We start from the raw sequence: 10,839 nt of genomic DNA, 5'->3' as shown, positions 1-10,839 counted from the left end.
TGCATCAAGGGTCAGGTCTCTGTGGCAATGGGCCATGGGATCAAAGATCCTTATGTCAAAATATGCCCTTTGTCCACGAGTCCAAAACCCTCTGGCGCTAACATCCACTCGTGCTTCGTTCGAAACATTAGCGGTGCGTCTGGCGAGGTGTTCGCCTTGCAGAGGGAGCAGCATGGGTTCCACAGTCACGTCGTGGCAGACTTCTTTCAGCATCTGTGCTGTTACGTCTCTTACTTCATCATGTCTCATGCAGACGAAACCTCCTCTCTTGCATGTCATGGCATGATTTTGGTTGAAGGGTGAGCCACAGTTACACATGTTTGGGAGCCCATCCACTGGCCAGCCATACCTGAGGGCAAGGGCATCAGTAAATTCTTATTTGTTTAAGTTGAAGCCTTTTGCCCTGATAGGTAGTGTGGTTAGCCAGTTTGAAGCGCCCACTTCCTGTGCAATATCTGTCCTCCTCCTTGTGTCTTCTGGGAGTTCTCTCATTAGGTCACTCAGAGTGACTCTCTATTTTCCTTCTCTGTTTTTGGAGATTTCATTCCTTAGTGACCTAATATCTTGAGGGTTGTCTTCTCCCCTTTCATTTTGATTGGTAATATATCCGGTCAAGGAGGCTGTGATTCGGATTGAGTTCCCGAATTCAGACTCAGCCAGATTTTGCGGGTTGGTGATGCCGAGCCCACCCATTCTTGGCGGCAACTCCAGCAATCTTCTCTCCTGGTCACTGGGACATCTCCCATTTGCTATCGCCGGTATGAAGGTGTTTCTGATAGCATCTTCCAGAGGTTCTAGTAACGGAGCAACATCAGGAACTGTCCTCATGAGGTAGTTCCATTTATGCTTGACACCGTACGTAAATGCTGCGTAGGCTGCCTGCGGTTCTGTTTTGGCGATCTCGCTCAGTCTCTGCAGTTCGGACTCCCAGCGCTTTACAGCTGTTTTCACATATTCGGTTTTGTATTCAGCTGTTCCAATGGCTGCCCCGAGGTGTCTTTCTCCAGTCACTGACAGTTTCACGTTACTGCCCAGGAATGCTGTTTTGGCCCGATCGTATGCCTCTGGTTTTACAATCACCACAGACTTCGTGGCGTTGGGATGGTACCCTATTTTAGGGCCATGTTCATTGACGAGGTCCCACCATTTCCTGAGGTCTGCAGACTTTCCTACCCCGGTGAGGTCATCCGCATACGCCACCTGTTTGACGTTGGTGTTTTCATGGCGGATGATGTCCTGCAGCTTCATCATTCCCAGGGCAAACATTGCCATGGCCACTGGTCCCCCTGGGTGGTGCCCTCTGAGGATTGTATGGCCACCGGGTCTCCAAGTCGTTGGTCATTATGACTGCTGATGAACAGTCTGGCAGGTTCCTTGTATGTATTTTCAATATATTGGGCGAATATAGGGCACTTGATTTTGATGTTGTGCAGTTCTGTTTCCCTATTGATGTTGTTGAACGCATTTGCAGCGTCCACCATCAGCACCGCCTCGCATTCTGGGTCTTCGAACATTCTCCTGACAGCGTGAATGGCAGCTTCACATCCAGCCTGCTGACCCGCACACACTTGGAGGTTTCCCACCGCCTTCCTCACGTCGTCCTTCACCACCTCCATGACAGCCTTGCCTATGATCCTCCTGAGCACCTCCCCCATCCCGATGGGGCGACAGCCTGGTTTTTTATCCAGCGGGATGAACCGGCAGGCCATCAAAGGTTCGAGGTGTTGGCAATTCTCTGACGCCAATTTTCTTGCTAGGGCGGCTATTGCGTCGCGAAGATCCACAGCTGGATTCCCAAAGATGTTCTTACTGAGGAGGTGTTTCCACCCCTTGGCATCCAAGCCTGATGGTCCAGCCGCTCCCTGCGTGTGAAGGGCGTGCTTCCAGATCACGTCACCGCTGATATGGTCGAAGACAACTCGATGCGGCGGGGTGTAGTCCCCAAGGAACTTCATTTCTGGGTGTGCAGGTCTAGCATCTGGATGCTTGTCCTTGAGGATCTGGCGTGTCTCTTCCGTCATGGGAAGGACTCCCGCTGCCTCATCTTCTATTGACAGTGATCTAGTTGCTATGGCCACTTTGCCTTGTCTCATCTTGTCAGCAAAGTTTCTAGCCCTGTCGTTACTGTCCTTCTTGCGACTGTTACGTCTGCCTAGTCTCTCCTGCAGTGTTTTAGCCTCGTCAAGTAGCTTCCGGACGTCCCCTTTCCTCCACAGCTCCATTCTTCTTTGTACCGCCTTCACGTCCTCAGATTGTTTCGACTTTTTGTGAGTCCGTTGGCATATGAGGTGCGGTAGTATGGCCAGAATCTTTAAAGCGTAGGGGGCGATTTGCGTGGAGTTGTTGTACGCTCTAATGAGGTAGGTTTTCTCCTCTATCAAGGTTTTGGTGGCGTTACATCTCGGGGCCTCAAATACGTTATTGGAAGAAAACGTTACCACATGATTGTAAGCGTCTCGCACCTACTCCTCTGTCTCCTCGAGTGTCCACCTCTGCCAGAAGCGGAGCTCGCGCGAGGCGTCCTCACCCTGGTCACCTTGCCCTTGTCTCTCGCCACCTGCACCCCCCTCCACCTGATCATCTCCAGCGCCTTCATTGGCCTGTCCACCCAGCACCACTTGTGGTTGCTCCCCATTTTCCACATCCTGCCGTTGATTGTTTGGGTTTCGACAATCTCCACCTCTCTTACAGTTTACACAGGGCTGGCCTCGTCTTACGCACGAGCATTGAACACAGTTTTGATTTCGAGACGAACAAATGAAACATTGAGGGGGCTCCATTTCGGTGCCATTATGCATGCTAGTGTATCTTAGTTGCTATTTGTGGTGATGAATAGAGCAATAGTAGTAGACCCCACTTTGACTCTTGTCTCCCCCCATATACCTACACACAGACATACACTTACATATGCTTACTCTACCTTTACGGTAATATTAGAATGATTGTTTATTTTTCCACTACCATTGCTCCTCGCCAACACTTTACAATTTTACTAATGCACCTGACCCTACACATTAAAGTTGAGTAGTAGTAGTAGTAGTGATATCATTACCAGCAGTTCGCCGAGTCAGATACTCTGTGTTTTATGGCCCTCAGGCGGGGGTGGGAAGTTACTGGGCAGCGGGGCGGGGTTAGCAGGGACCCGGGAAGTGAGGGGATGTGCGTGGGTAGCGTTAAGGGGTGGGGGGGTTAGAGGCTGTTTACTGTTTGCCCTCGGTCTTGAAAACTGACCCACCTCCGCCCATCCCGACACGCCTGCCAGAACTCACAACTCCCCTATAAATCACTGACATTTAATCTATTTGACATACTGAGAAAATATATTGGATGATGTACATGGAAAAAATATAACTTGCTCTCTCTTCTCTCCCTCTCTCTCTCCCCTCTCTACTCTCACTCCCCCCTCCCCTCCTCCTCTACCACTCTCTCCCCCTCTTCTCCACTCTCTTTCCCTCCTTTCCCCTCTCTCCCTCTTTCCCTCCCTCTTTCCCTCAGCTCTGCCTTCCAATTTTCCACCTTCCGGCCGTCCGCCACAGAGTCGAGCGTCGCTCACAAGCACCGAGGGGACGTGGGCCACTTGACCCAATATTTATCGTTACACCGATGTTTCTCACACTGCCGGCAAGCACACGGCCTCTCTCAAAAGCAGTAATTCGTAATTAACACCTGCATCGTCAATGGCACCAGATTGCACTATATTTCGTTACGTTCACTGCACGTTCACGCGTACGAAGGTATACATTCCAAGGCGGTATCGGCTATAGGACCTAACTTATGACACAAAACAAAGGAGCTAATCACAGCACGTCCTCTCCCTACGCTACTACTACTACTACTACTTCTACTTCTACTACTACTACTACTACTACTACTACTACTACTACTACTACTACTACTACTACTACTACTACTACTACTATTACTTCTATTACTACTACTATTACTACTACTACTACTACTACTACTACTACTACTACTACTACTACTACTACTACTTCTATTTTTTTTTTCTACTACTACGGGCCTCCATCTATTAGAGTTGCGTTGTGAGCGGTATATTCTCTCATATCCTTTCACAAAGCAATTCATTGGCCCCACCCCGCCAATGACTGTGGCCGACAACCATCTTTATCTAATATAGCAAACTTTACTTAAATTTTTTTTTTTAAGCTAACAGAGCTTGTGGTTGATACGACTATCAACCACCGTCGCCTCAAGGTCCAGGTCAGCAATGCGGGTGGTTTTGGGTGCAGGTGACCTGGTTCCTCTCAGGCAGACCAAGGCTGACCTCAGGAGGGAGAAGGACAGCCTGCATCTCATCCAGGCGACCACACTGCTTCTTGGCTGTTGTTTCTTATCCGCCAGTGTTTCGGCGAGTCTTGCGTAGAAGCTCTGCGTCCTTGGTCCCATCCCTCCTGCCGTCGTGAATACTACCGGGGTGAAGGAGCCCTGGTCCACATTCTGTATTCTTTCTTCATATGCTCTGTTCTTCTCTTGTTCGTTTCTTCTGTGGGCTGCATCAAGGGTCAGGTCTCTGTGGCAATGGGCCATGGGATCAAAGATCCTTATGTCAAAATATGCCCTTTGTCCACGAGTCCAAAACCCTCTGGCGCTAACATCCACTCGTGCTTCGTTCGAAACATTAGCGGTGCGTCTGGCGAGGTGTTCGCCTTGCAGAGGGAGCAGCATGGGTTCCACAGTCACGTCGTGGCAGACTTCTTTCAGCATCTGAGCTGTTACGTCTCTTACTTCATCATGTCTCATGCAGACGAAACCTTCTCTCTTGCATGTCATGGCATGATTTTGGATGAAGGGTGAGCCACAGTTACACATGTTTGGGAGCCCATCCACTGGCCAGCCATACCTGAGGGCAAGGGCATCAGTAAATTCTTTTTTGTTTAAGTTGAAGCCTTTTGCCCTGATAGGTAGTGTGGTTAGCCAGTTTGAAGCGCCCACTTCCTGTGCAATATCTGTCCTCCTCCTTGTGTCTTCTGGGAGTTCTCTCATTAGGTCACTCAGAGTGTCTCTCTGTTTTCTTTCTCTGTTTATGGAGATTTCATTTCTTAGTGACCTAATATCTTGAGGGTTGTCTTCTCCCCTTTCATTTTGATTGGTAATATATCCGGTCAAGGAGGTTGTGATTCGGATTGAGTTTCCGAATTCAGACTCAGCCAGATTTTGCGGGTTGGTGATGCCGAGCCCACCCATTCTTGGCGGCAACTCCAGCAATCTTCTCTTCTGGTCACTGGGACATCTCCCATTTGCTATCGCCGGTATGAAGGTGTTTCTGATAGCATCTTCCAGAGGTTTTAGTAACGGAGCAACATCAGGAACTGTCCTCATGAGGTAGTTCCATTTATGCTTGACACCGTACGTAAATGCTGCGTAGGCTGCCTGCGGTTCTGTTTTGGCGATCTCGCTCAGCCTCTGCAGTTCGGACTCCCAGCGCTTTACAGCTGTTTTCACATATTCGGTTCTGTATTCAGCTGTTCCAATGGCTGCCCCGAGGTGTCTTTCTCCAGTCACTGACAGTTTCACGTTACTGCCCTGGAATGCTGTTTTGGCCCGATCGTATGCCTCTGGTTTTACAATCACCACAGACTTCGTGGCGTTGGGACGGTACCCTATTTTAGGGCCATGTTCATTGACGAGGTCCCACCATTTCCTGAGGTCTGCAGACTTTCCTACCCCGGTGAGGTCATCCGCATACGCCACCTGTTTGACGTTGGTGTTTTCATGGCGGATGATGTCCTGCAGCTTCATCATTCCCAGGGCAAACATTGCCATGGCCACTGGGTCCCCCTGGGTGGTGCCCTCTGAGGATTGTATGGCCACCGGGTCTCCAAGTCGTTGGTCATTATGACTGCCAATGAACAGTCTGGCAGGTTCCTTGTATGTATTCTATTACTACTACTACTACTACTACTACTACTACTACTACTACTACTACTACTACTACTACTACTACTACTACTACTACTACTACTACTACTACTACTACTACTACTACTACTACTATATTACTACTACTACTACTACTACTACTACTACTACTACTACTACTACTACTACTACTACTACTACTACTACTACTACTACTACTACTACTACTACTACTACTACTACTACTACTACTACTACTACTACTACTACTACTACTACTACTACTACTACTACTACTACTACTACTACTACTACTACTACTACTACTACTACTACTACTACTACTGCTACTACTACTACTACTACCATCAGTTTTCATTTTTCACGTACAAAATTTTTCACACTTTGAACAGATTAAAATAAACATTCTCTCTCTCTCTCTCTCTCTCTCTCTCTCTCTCTCTCTCTCTCTCTCTCTCTCTCTCTCTCTCTCTCTCTCTCTCTCTCTCTCTCTCTCTCTCTCTCTCTCTTCTTTTATCTCTCCCCAACACAGATTTTTACCTCCCTCCCTTCTCTCCCTTCCCCCCCTCCCTCTCCCTTCTGCACCTTTCCCTTTCTCTACCTACCTCCCTCCTTCCCTCCCTACCCTCCCTCCGTCCCTCCCTTCCCTATCTCTCTACCTCCCTCCCTACTTTCCCTCCCTCCCCTCCACCCTTCCCTCCCTTCCCTATCTCTCTACCTCCCTCAATAACTTCCCTCCCTCCACAAGGCTTGCGTCATCTGGAGGCTACACACACACACACACACACACACACACACACACACACACACACACACACACACACACACACACACATACATACATACATACACACACACACACACACACACACACAGGGCCGGGAAAACACATTAAACACTTGAACCTACATAAATCCGGTTAAATTAAACTGCGCAGACACACACACACACACACACACACACACACACACACACACACACACACACACACACACACACACACACACACACACACACACACACACACACACACACACACACACACACACACACACACACACACACACACAGCTACACTATCCCTTAATCCCCCAACCATTTCCCCTCCTCCCCCTGCCTCCTTCCTCCTCCTCCTCCTCCTTCTCCTCCTCCTCCCTTCCCTCCAATCTAAAATGAAAAATATAGACAAAAAAACCCTTCCTCATCCTTCCCTTTCCAACCCTCTCTTCCCTTCCTTCCCTCCTCCTTCCTACCAACCTAACTACCTAACTCTCCTCTCCTTTCCTTCCATTTTTTCCTCCTTCCTCTCTTCTCACATAAATACCTCCTTTCTCTTCCTCTCCTCCTTTCCTTCCTTTCCTTCCCTTCTCCTTCCAATCAACCTACCTCCTCCCTCCCTCCCTTCCCTCCCCATCCTTCACCTTCCTTCCTTCTTACCTACTTAAATACCTCCCCTTTCCTTTTCTTCCTTCCCTCCCTTCAGTTCTCTTTCTCCTTCCTTCCTTATGCCCTTTCCTCACACCACACCTCTAGGCCTGATGGTAATGGTGAGGAGGAGGAGGGGGAGGAGGAGGGGGAGGAGGAGGAGGAGGAGGAGGTAGTGAGGGTGGTGGGTGTTGTGGTGATGGTCTGAGCAATCATTTTCATTTATATAAGTATATGAACTTTGTCCTATAAAAGAGAAAACTGCATCCACCTGAGTTTCTATTACCTATTGGAACACCTGTCTATGTTACGGGAGCTGAGCACTGAGGCCACGCGCACTTATAGCCTCAGCCCACACCCTCTTTACACCCTAATTACACATCTACCTGAGTTCCCATTACCTGTGGATCATCTATTAAACACCTTCCTATATTTCCAAGGACTGAGGAGACGGAAATGAGCACCGATGCAACGCGCACTTATAGCCTCAGCCCACACCCTCTTTACACCCTAATTACACATCTACCTGAGTTCTCATTACCTGTGGATCATCTGTTAACACCTTCCTATATTACCAAGGGCTGACGTGACGGAGATGAGCAATGAGGTCACGCGCATCTATAGAGGAGGTCCACACCCTCTAGACACCTTAATTAGACATCTACCTGAGTTCCCATTACCTGTGGATCATCTATTAAACACTTTCCTATGTTACCAAGGGCTGAGGAGGCGGAGATGATCACCGAGGCAACGCGCACTTATAGCCTCTACCCACACCTATTTACACCCTAATTCGACATCTACATGAGTTCTCATTACCTGTGTATCATCTGTTAACACCTTCCTATATTACCAAGGGCTGACGTGACGGAGATGAGCAATGAGGACACGCGCATCTTTAGAGTAGGTCCACACCCTCTTAACACCTTAATTGGACATGTACCTGAGTTCCCATTACCTGTGGATCATCATTTAAACACTTTCCTCTCTTACCAAGGGCTGAGGAGACGGAGATGTGCAGGGCCAGGCGCAAGTATAGCCTCAGCTCACACTCTCTACACGCTTTAATTGGACATATACCTGACTTCCCATTACCTGTGGATCATCTATTAAACACCTTCCTATATTACCAGGGGCTGAGGAGGCTTAGAAGAGCACCGAACTGAATAAGGAGAAAAGAACAAACAGGAAAGAAAGAAAACCAGAAAGAGGCACGAAAAGGAAAGGGAAGATAGGATAGGAAAGGAGAGGACACGAAATAAATGATGAAAAGGGAAAGGAATGGAAACGAAAGAGAGGAGAAGAAAAGAAGAAGGAAGGAAGGAAGTAATGAAGAAATTAAGGAAGGAAGGAAGGAAGGAAGGAAGGAAGGAAGGAAGGAAGGAAGGAAGGATGGAAGAAAGGAAGGAAGGAAGGAAGGAAGGAAGGAAGGAACGATGAGTGAAGAGAGGCAGAAGAGAAAGAAGAAGAGGGAAAGAAAGGAGGAGGAGGAATGGAAAAGAAAACTGAAGAAAAACTAGAAAAAAACACAATAAATGAAGACAAGAAGAAACAGACAGAAACTGGAAGTAAAAGTAAAAAATAAAGATAAATCAGATATACCAACTCTCTCTCTCTCTCTCTCTCTCTCTCTCTCTCTCTCTCTCTCTCTCTCTCTCTCTCTCTCTCTCTCTCTCTCTCTCTCTCTCTCTCTCATCCTAGTGTAATTTTCCCCAGATGTAATAATTCGGTCTTTTATGTGGGGTAATTGGGTAAAGGGAAGAGTAAGGAGGAAAGAAGGAAAAAAAGAAAGAAGGAGGAAAGGGAGAATAATGGGAGGGAAAAGGGAGGAGAGCAAGAAGGAAAGAAAGAGAAGGCAAGAATGAAAGGAGAGAGACAAGAAAAAAGGACACGATGGAAGGAGGAGAAAGGAAAGAAGAGAAAGAGAAGAGAGAGAAAGAAGGAAGGAAAGGAAAAAGAGAAGGCAAGAATGAAAGGAAAAAGAAAAAAAGAACAAGAGGGAAGGAGGAAAATGAAAAAAGAAAGAGAAAGAGAAGAGAGAAGAAGAAGGAAGGAGAAGGAAACAGAAAGCAAGAATGAAAGGAAAAGAAAAAAAGAACAAGAGGAAGGAGGAGAAAGGAAAAAGAGAAAGAAAGGGAAGAGAGAAAGAAGGAAGGAGAAGGAAAGGAAAAAGAGAGAGAGAGAAACTAACGAATATCATACCCATTGTGTTAGGCATCAAATTAGGACAGTCTGAGTTATGACCTTTCTACTCAAGAGTTATTTACTTCTCTATAATACACCACAGACAAATCTCTTCACATGTTTTCAAAGTATAAAGATAAGAAAGGAAGAAGAGAGAGTAGGGGAGATAAAAGGAAGAATAGGAGGAACAGGGAGAGAAAGAGAAGGAAAGGAGATAGAAAGAGAGAAGGAAAGGAGGAAGCGGGGAAGAGGAAGAAAGGGTGATAAAACGTATTTGAAGATGCATGAGCAGGAAGGGGCAAGAAAAATAACGTGAATGGAGTTAGAAGTGGAAGGGAACGAAAGTGGCATAGGAGAAAGAACGGTGGAAGAAGGAAAAAGAGGGACGAAGAAGTGGAAGAAAGGAAGAAATAGCGGGAAATAAAGGAAGAGAAGAGGAGATAAGGGAAGGGAGGCGTGGAGGAAAAAGAGAAGTGGAGGAAAGGAAAAGAAGAGAGAGAAGTAAAGAGAGGGAGTAAGAAGTGGAGACGAGGAAGGCGTGGAAGAAAAGAGAAGTTGACGATGCTAATGCTACAATACGATTTCTCGGGTAGTTTTTTTCTTCTGAATTTTCACAGATGACGCGTTCAGCGGCGTGAGGCTTTGTTAACTACTGGATCGTCTCGCCTTGCCCTCCAGGAGCCTTGGTGATGGATTTGTCTCTTGTTAGCATTGAACTACAAATATTCACACACACACACACACACACACACACACACACACACACACACACACACTTGACACCACCTCTTACTGCCACCTGCTGACTCTCTCTCTCTCTCTCTCTCTCTCTCTCTCTCTCTCTCTCTCTCTCTCTCTCTCTCTCTCTCTCTCTCTCTCTCTCTCTCTCTCTCTCTCTCTCTCTCTCTCTCCTTTTTTTGTCTAGTCTGCTTTTATTCCGCTCACCCATCTTCTAATTTACTCCTGCTTATGATCATTTTCTCCCAGTTTTAATTCTACGTTTTCATCTTTTTTTTCCTTTTTCATCTTCCACTCTTTTCTATTCAATGTTTTTTTCCTTTCTTTTTTTTCTCTTTTATTACTTTTTCTCCTTATTTTTATTGTTTTTGCTTTTTTTGACGGTCTTCGCATAACATTCTGCTCACATTAAACTGTTTCCCATTGATCTTCCCTTTTTTGAGTCTCCGTTTTCCTTATTCCTCTTCCTCTTCTAATTCTTTCTAATCCTCACTCTCTTCTTCTTCTTCCTCATTTTCCTCTTCCTAATTTTGCTTTCTATCTTATCTTTTTCTCTTCCATCTCATTTCTTTCTTAATGTTGCCTTTA

Source organism: Eriocheir sinensis, unplaced genomic scaffold, assembly GCF_024679095.1.
Source record: "Eriocheir sinensis breed Jianghai 21 unplaced genomic scaffold, ASM2467909v1 Scaffold543, whole genome shotgun sequence".
NCBI classification, from domain to species: domain Eukaryota; kingdom Metazoa; phylum Arthropoda; class Malacostraca; order Decapoda; family Varunidae; genus Eriocheir; species Eriocheir sinensis.
This window is presented reverse-complemented; position numbering follows the sequence as displayed.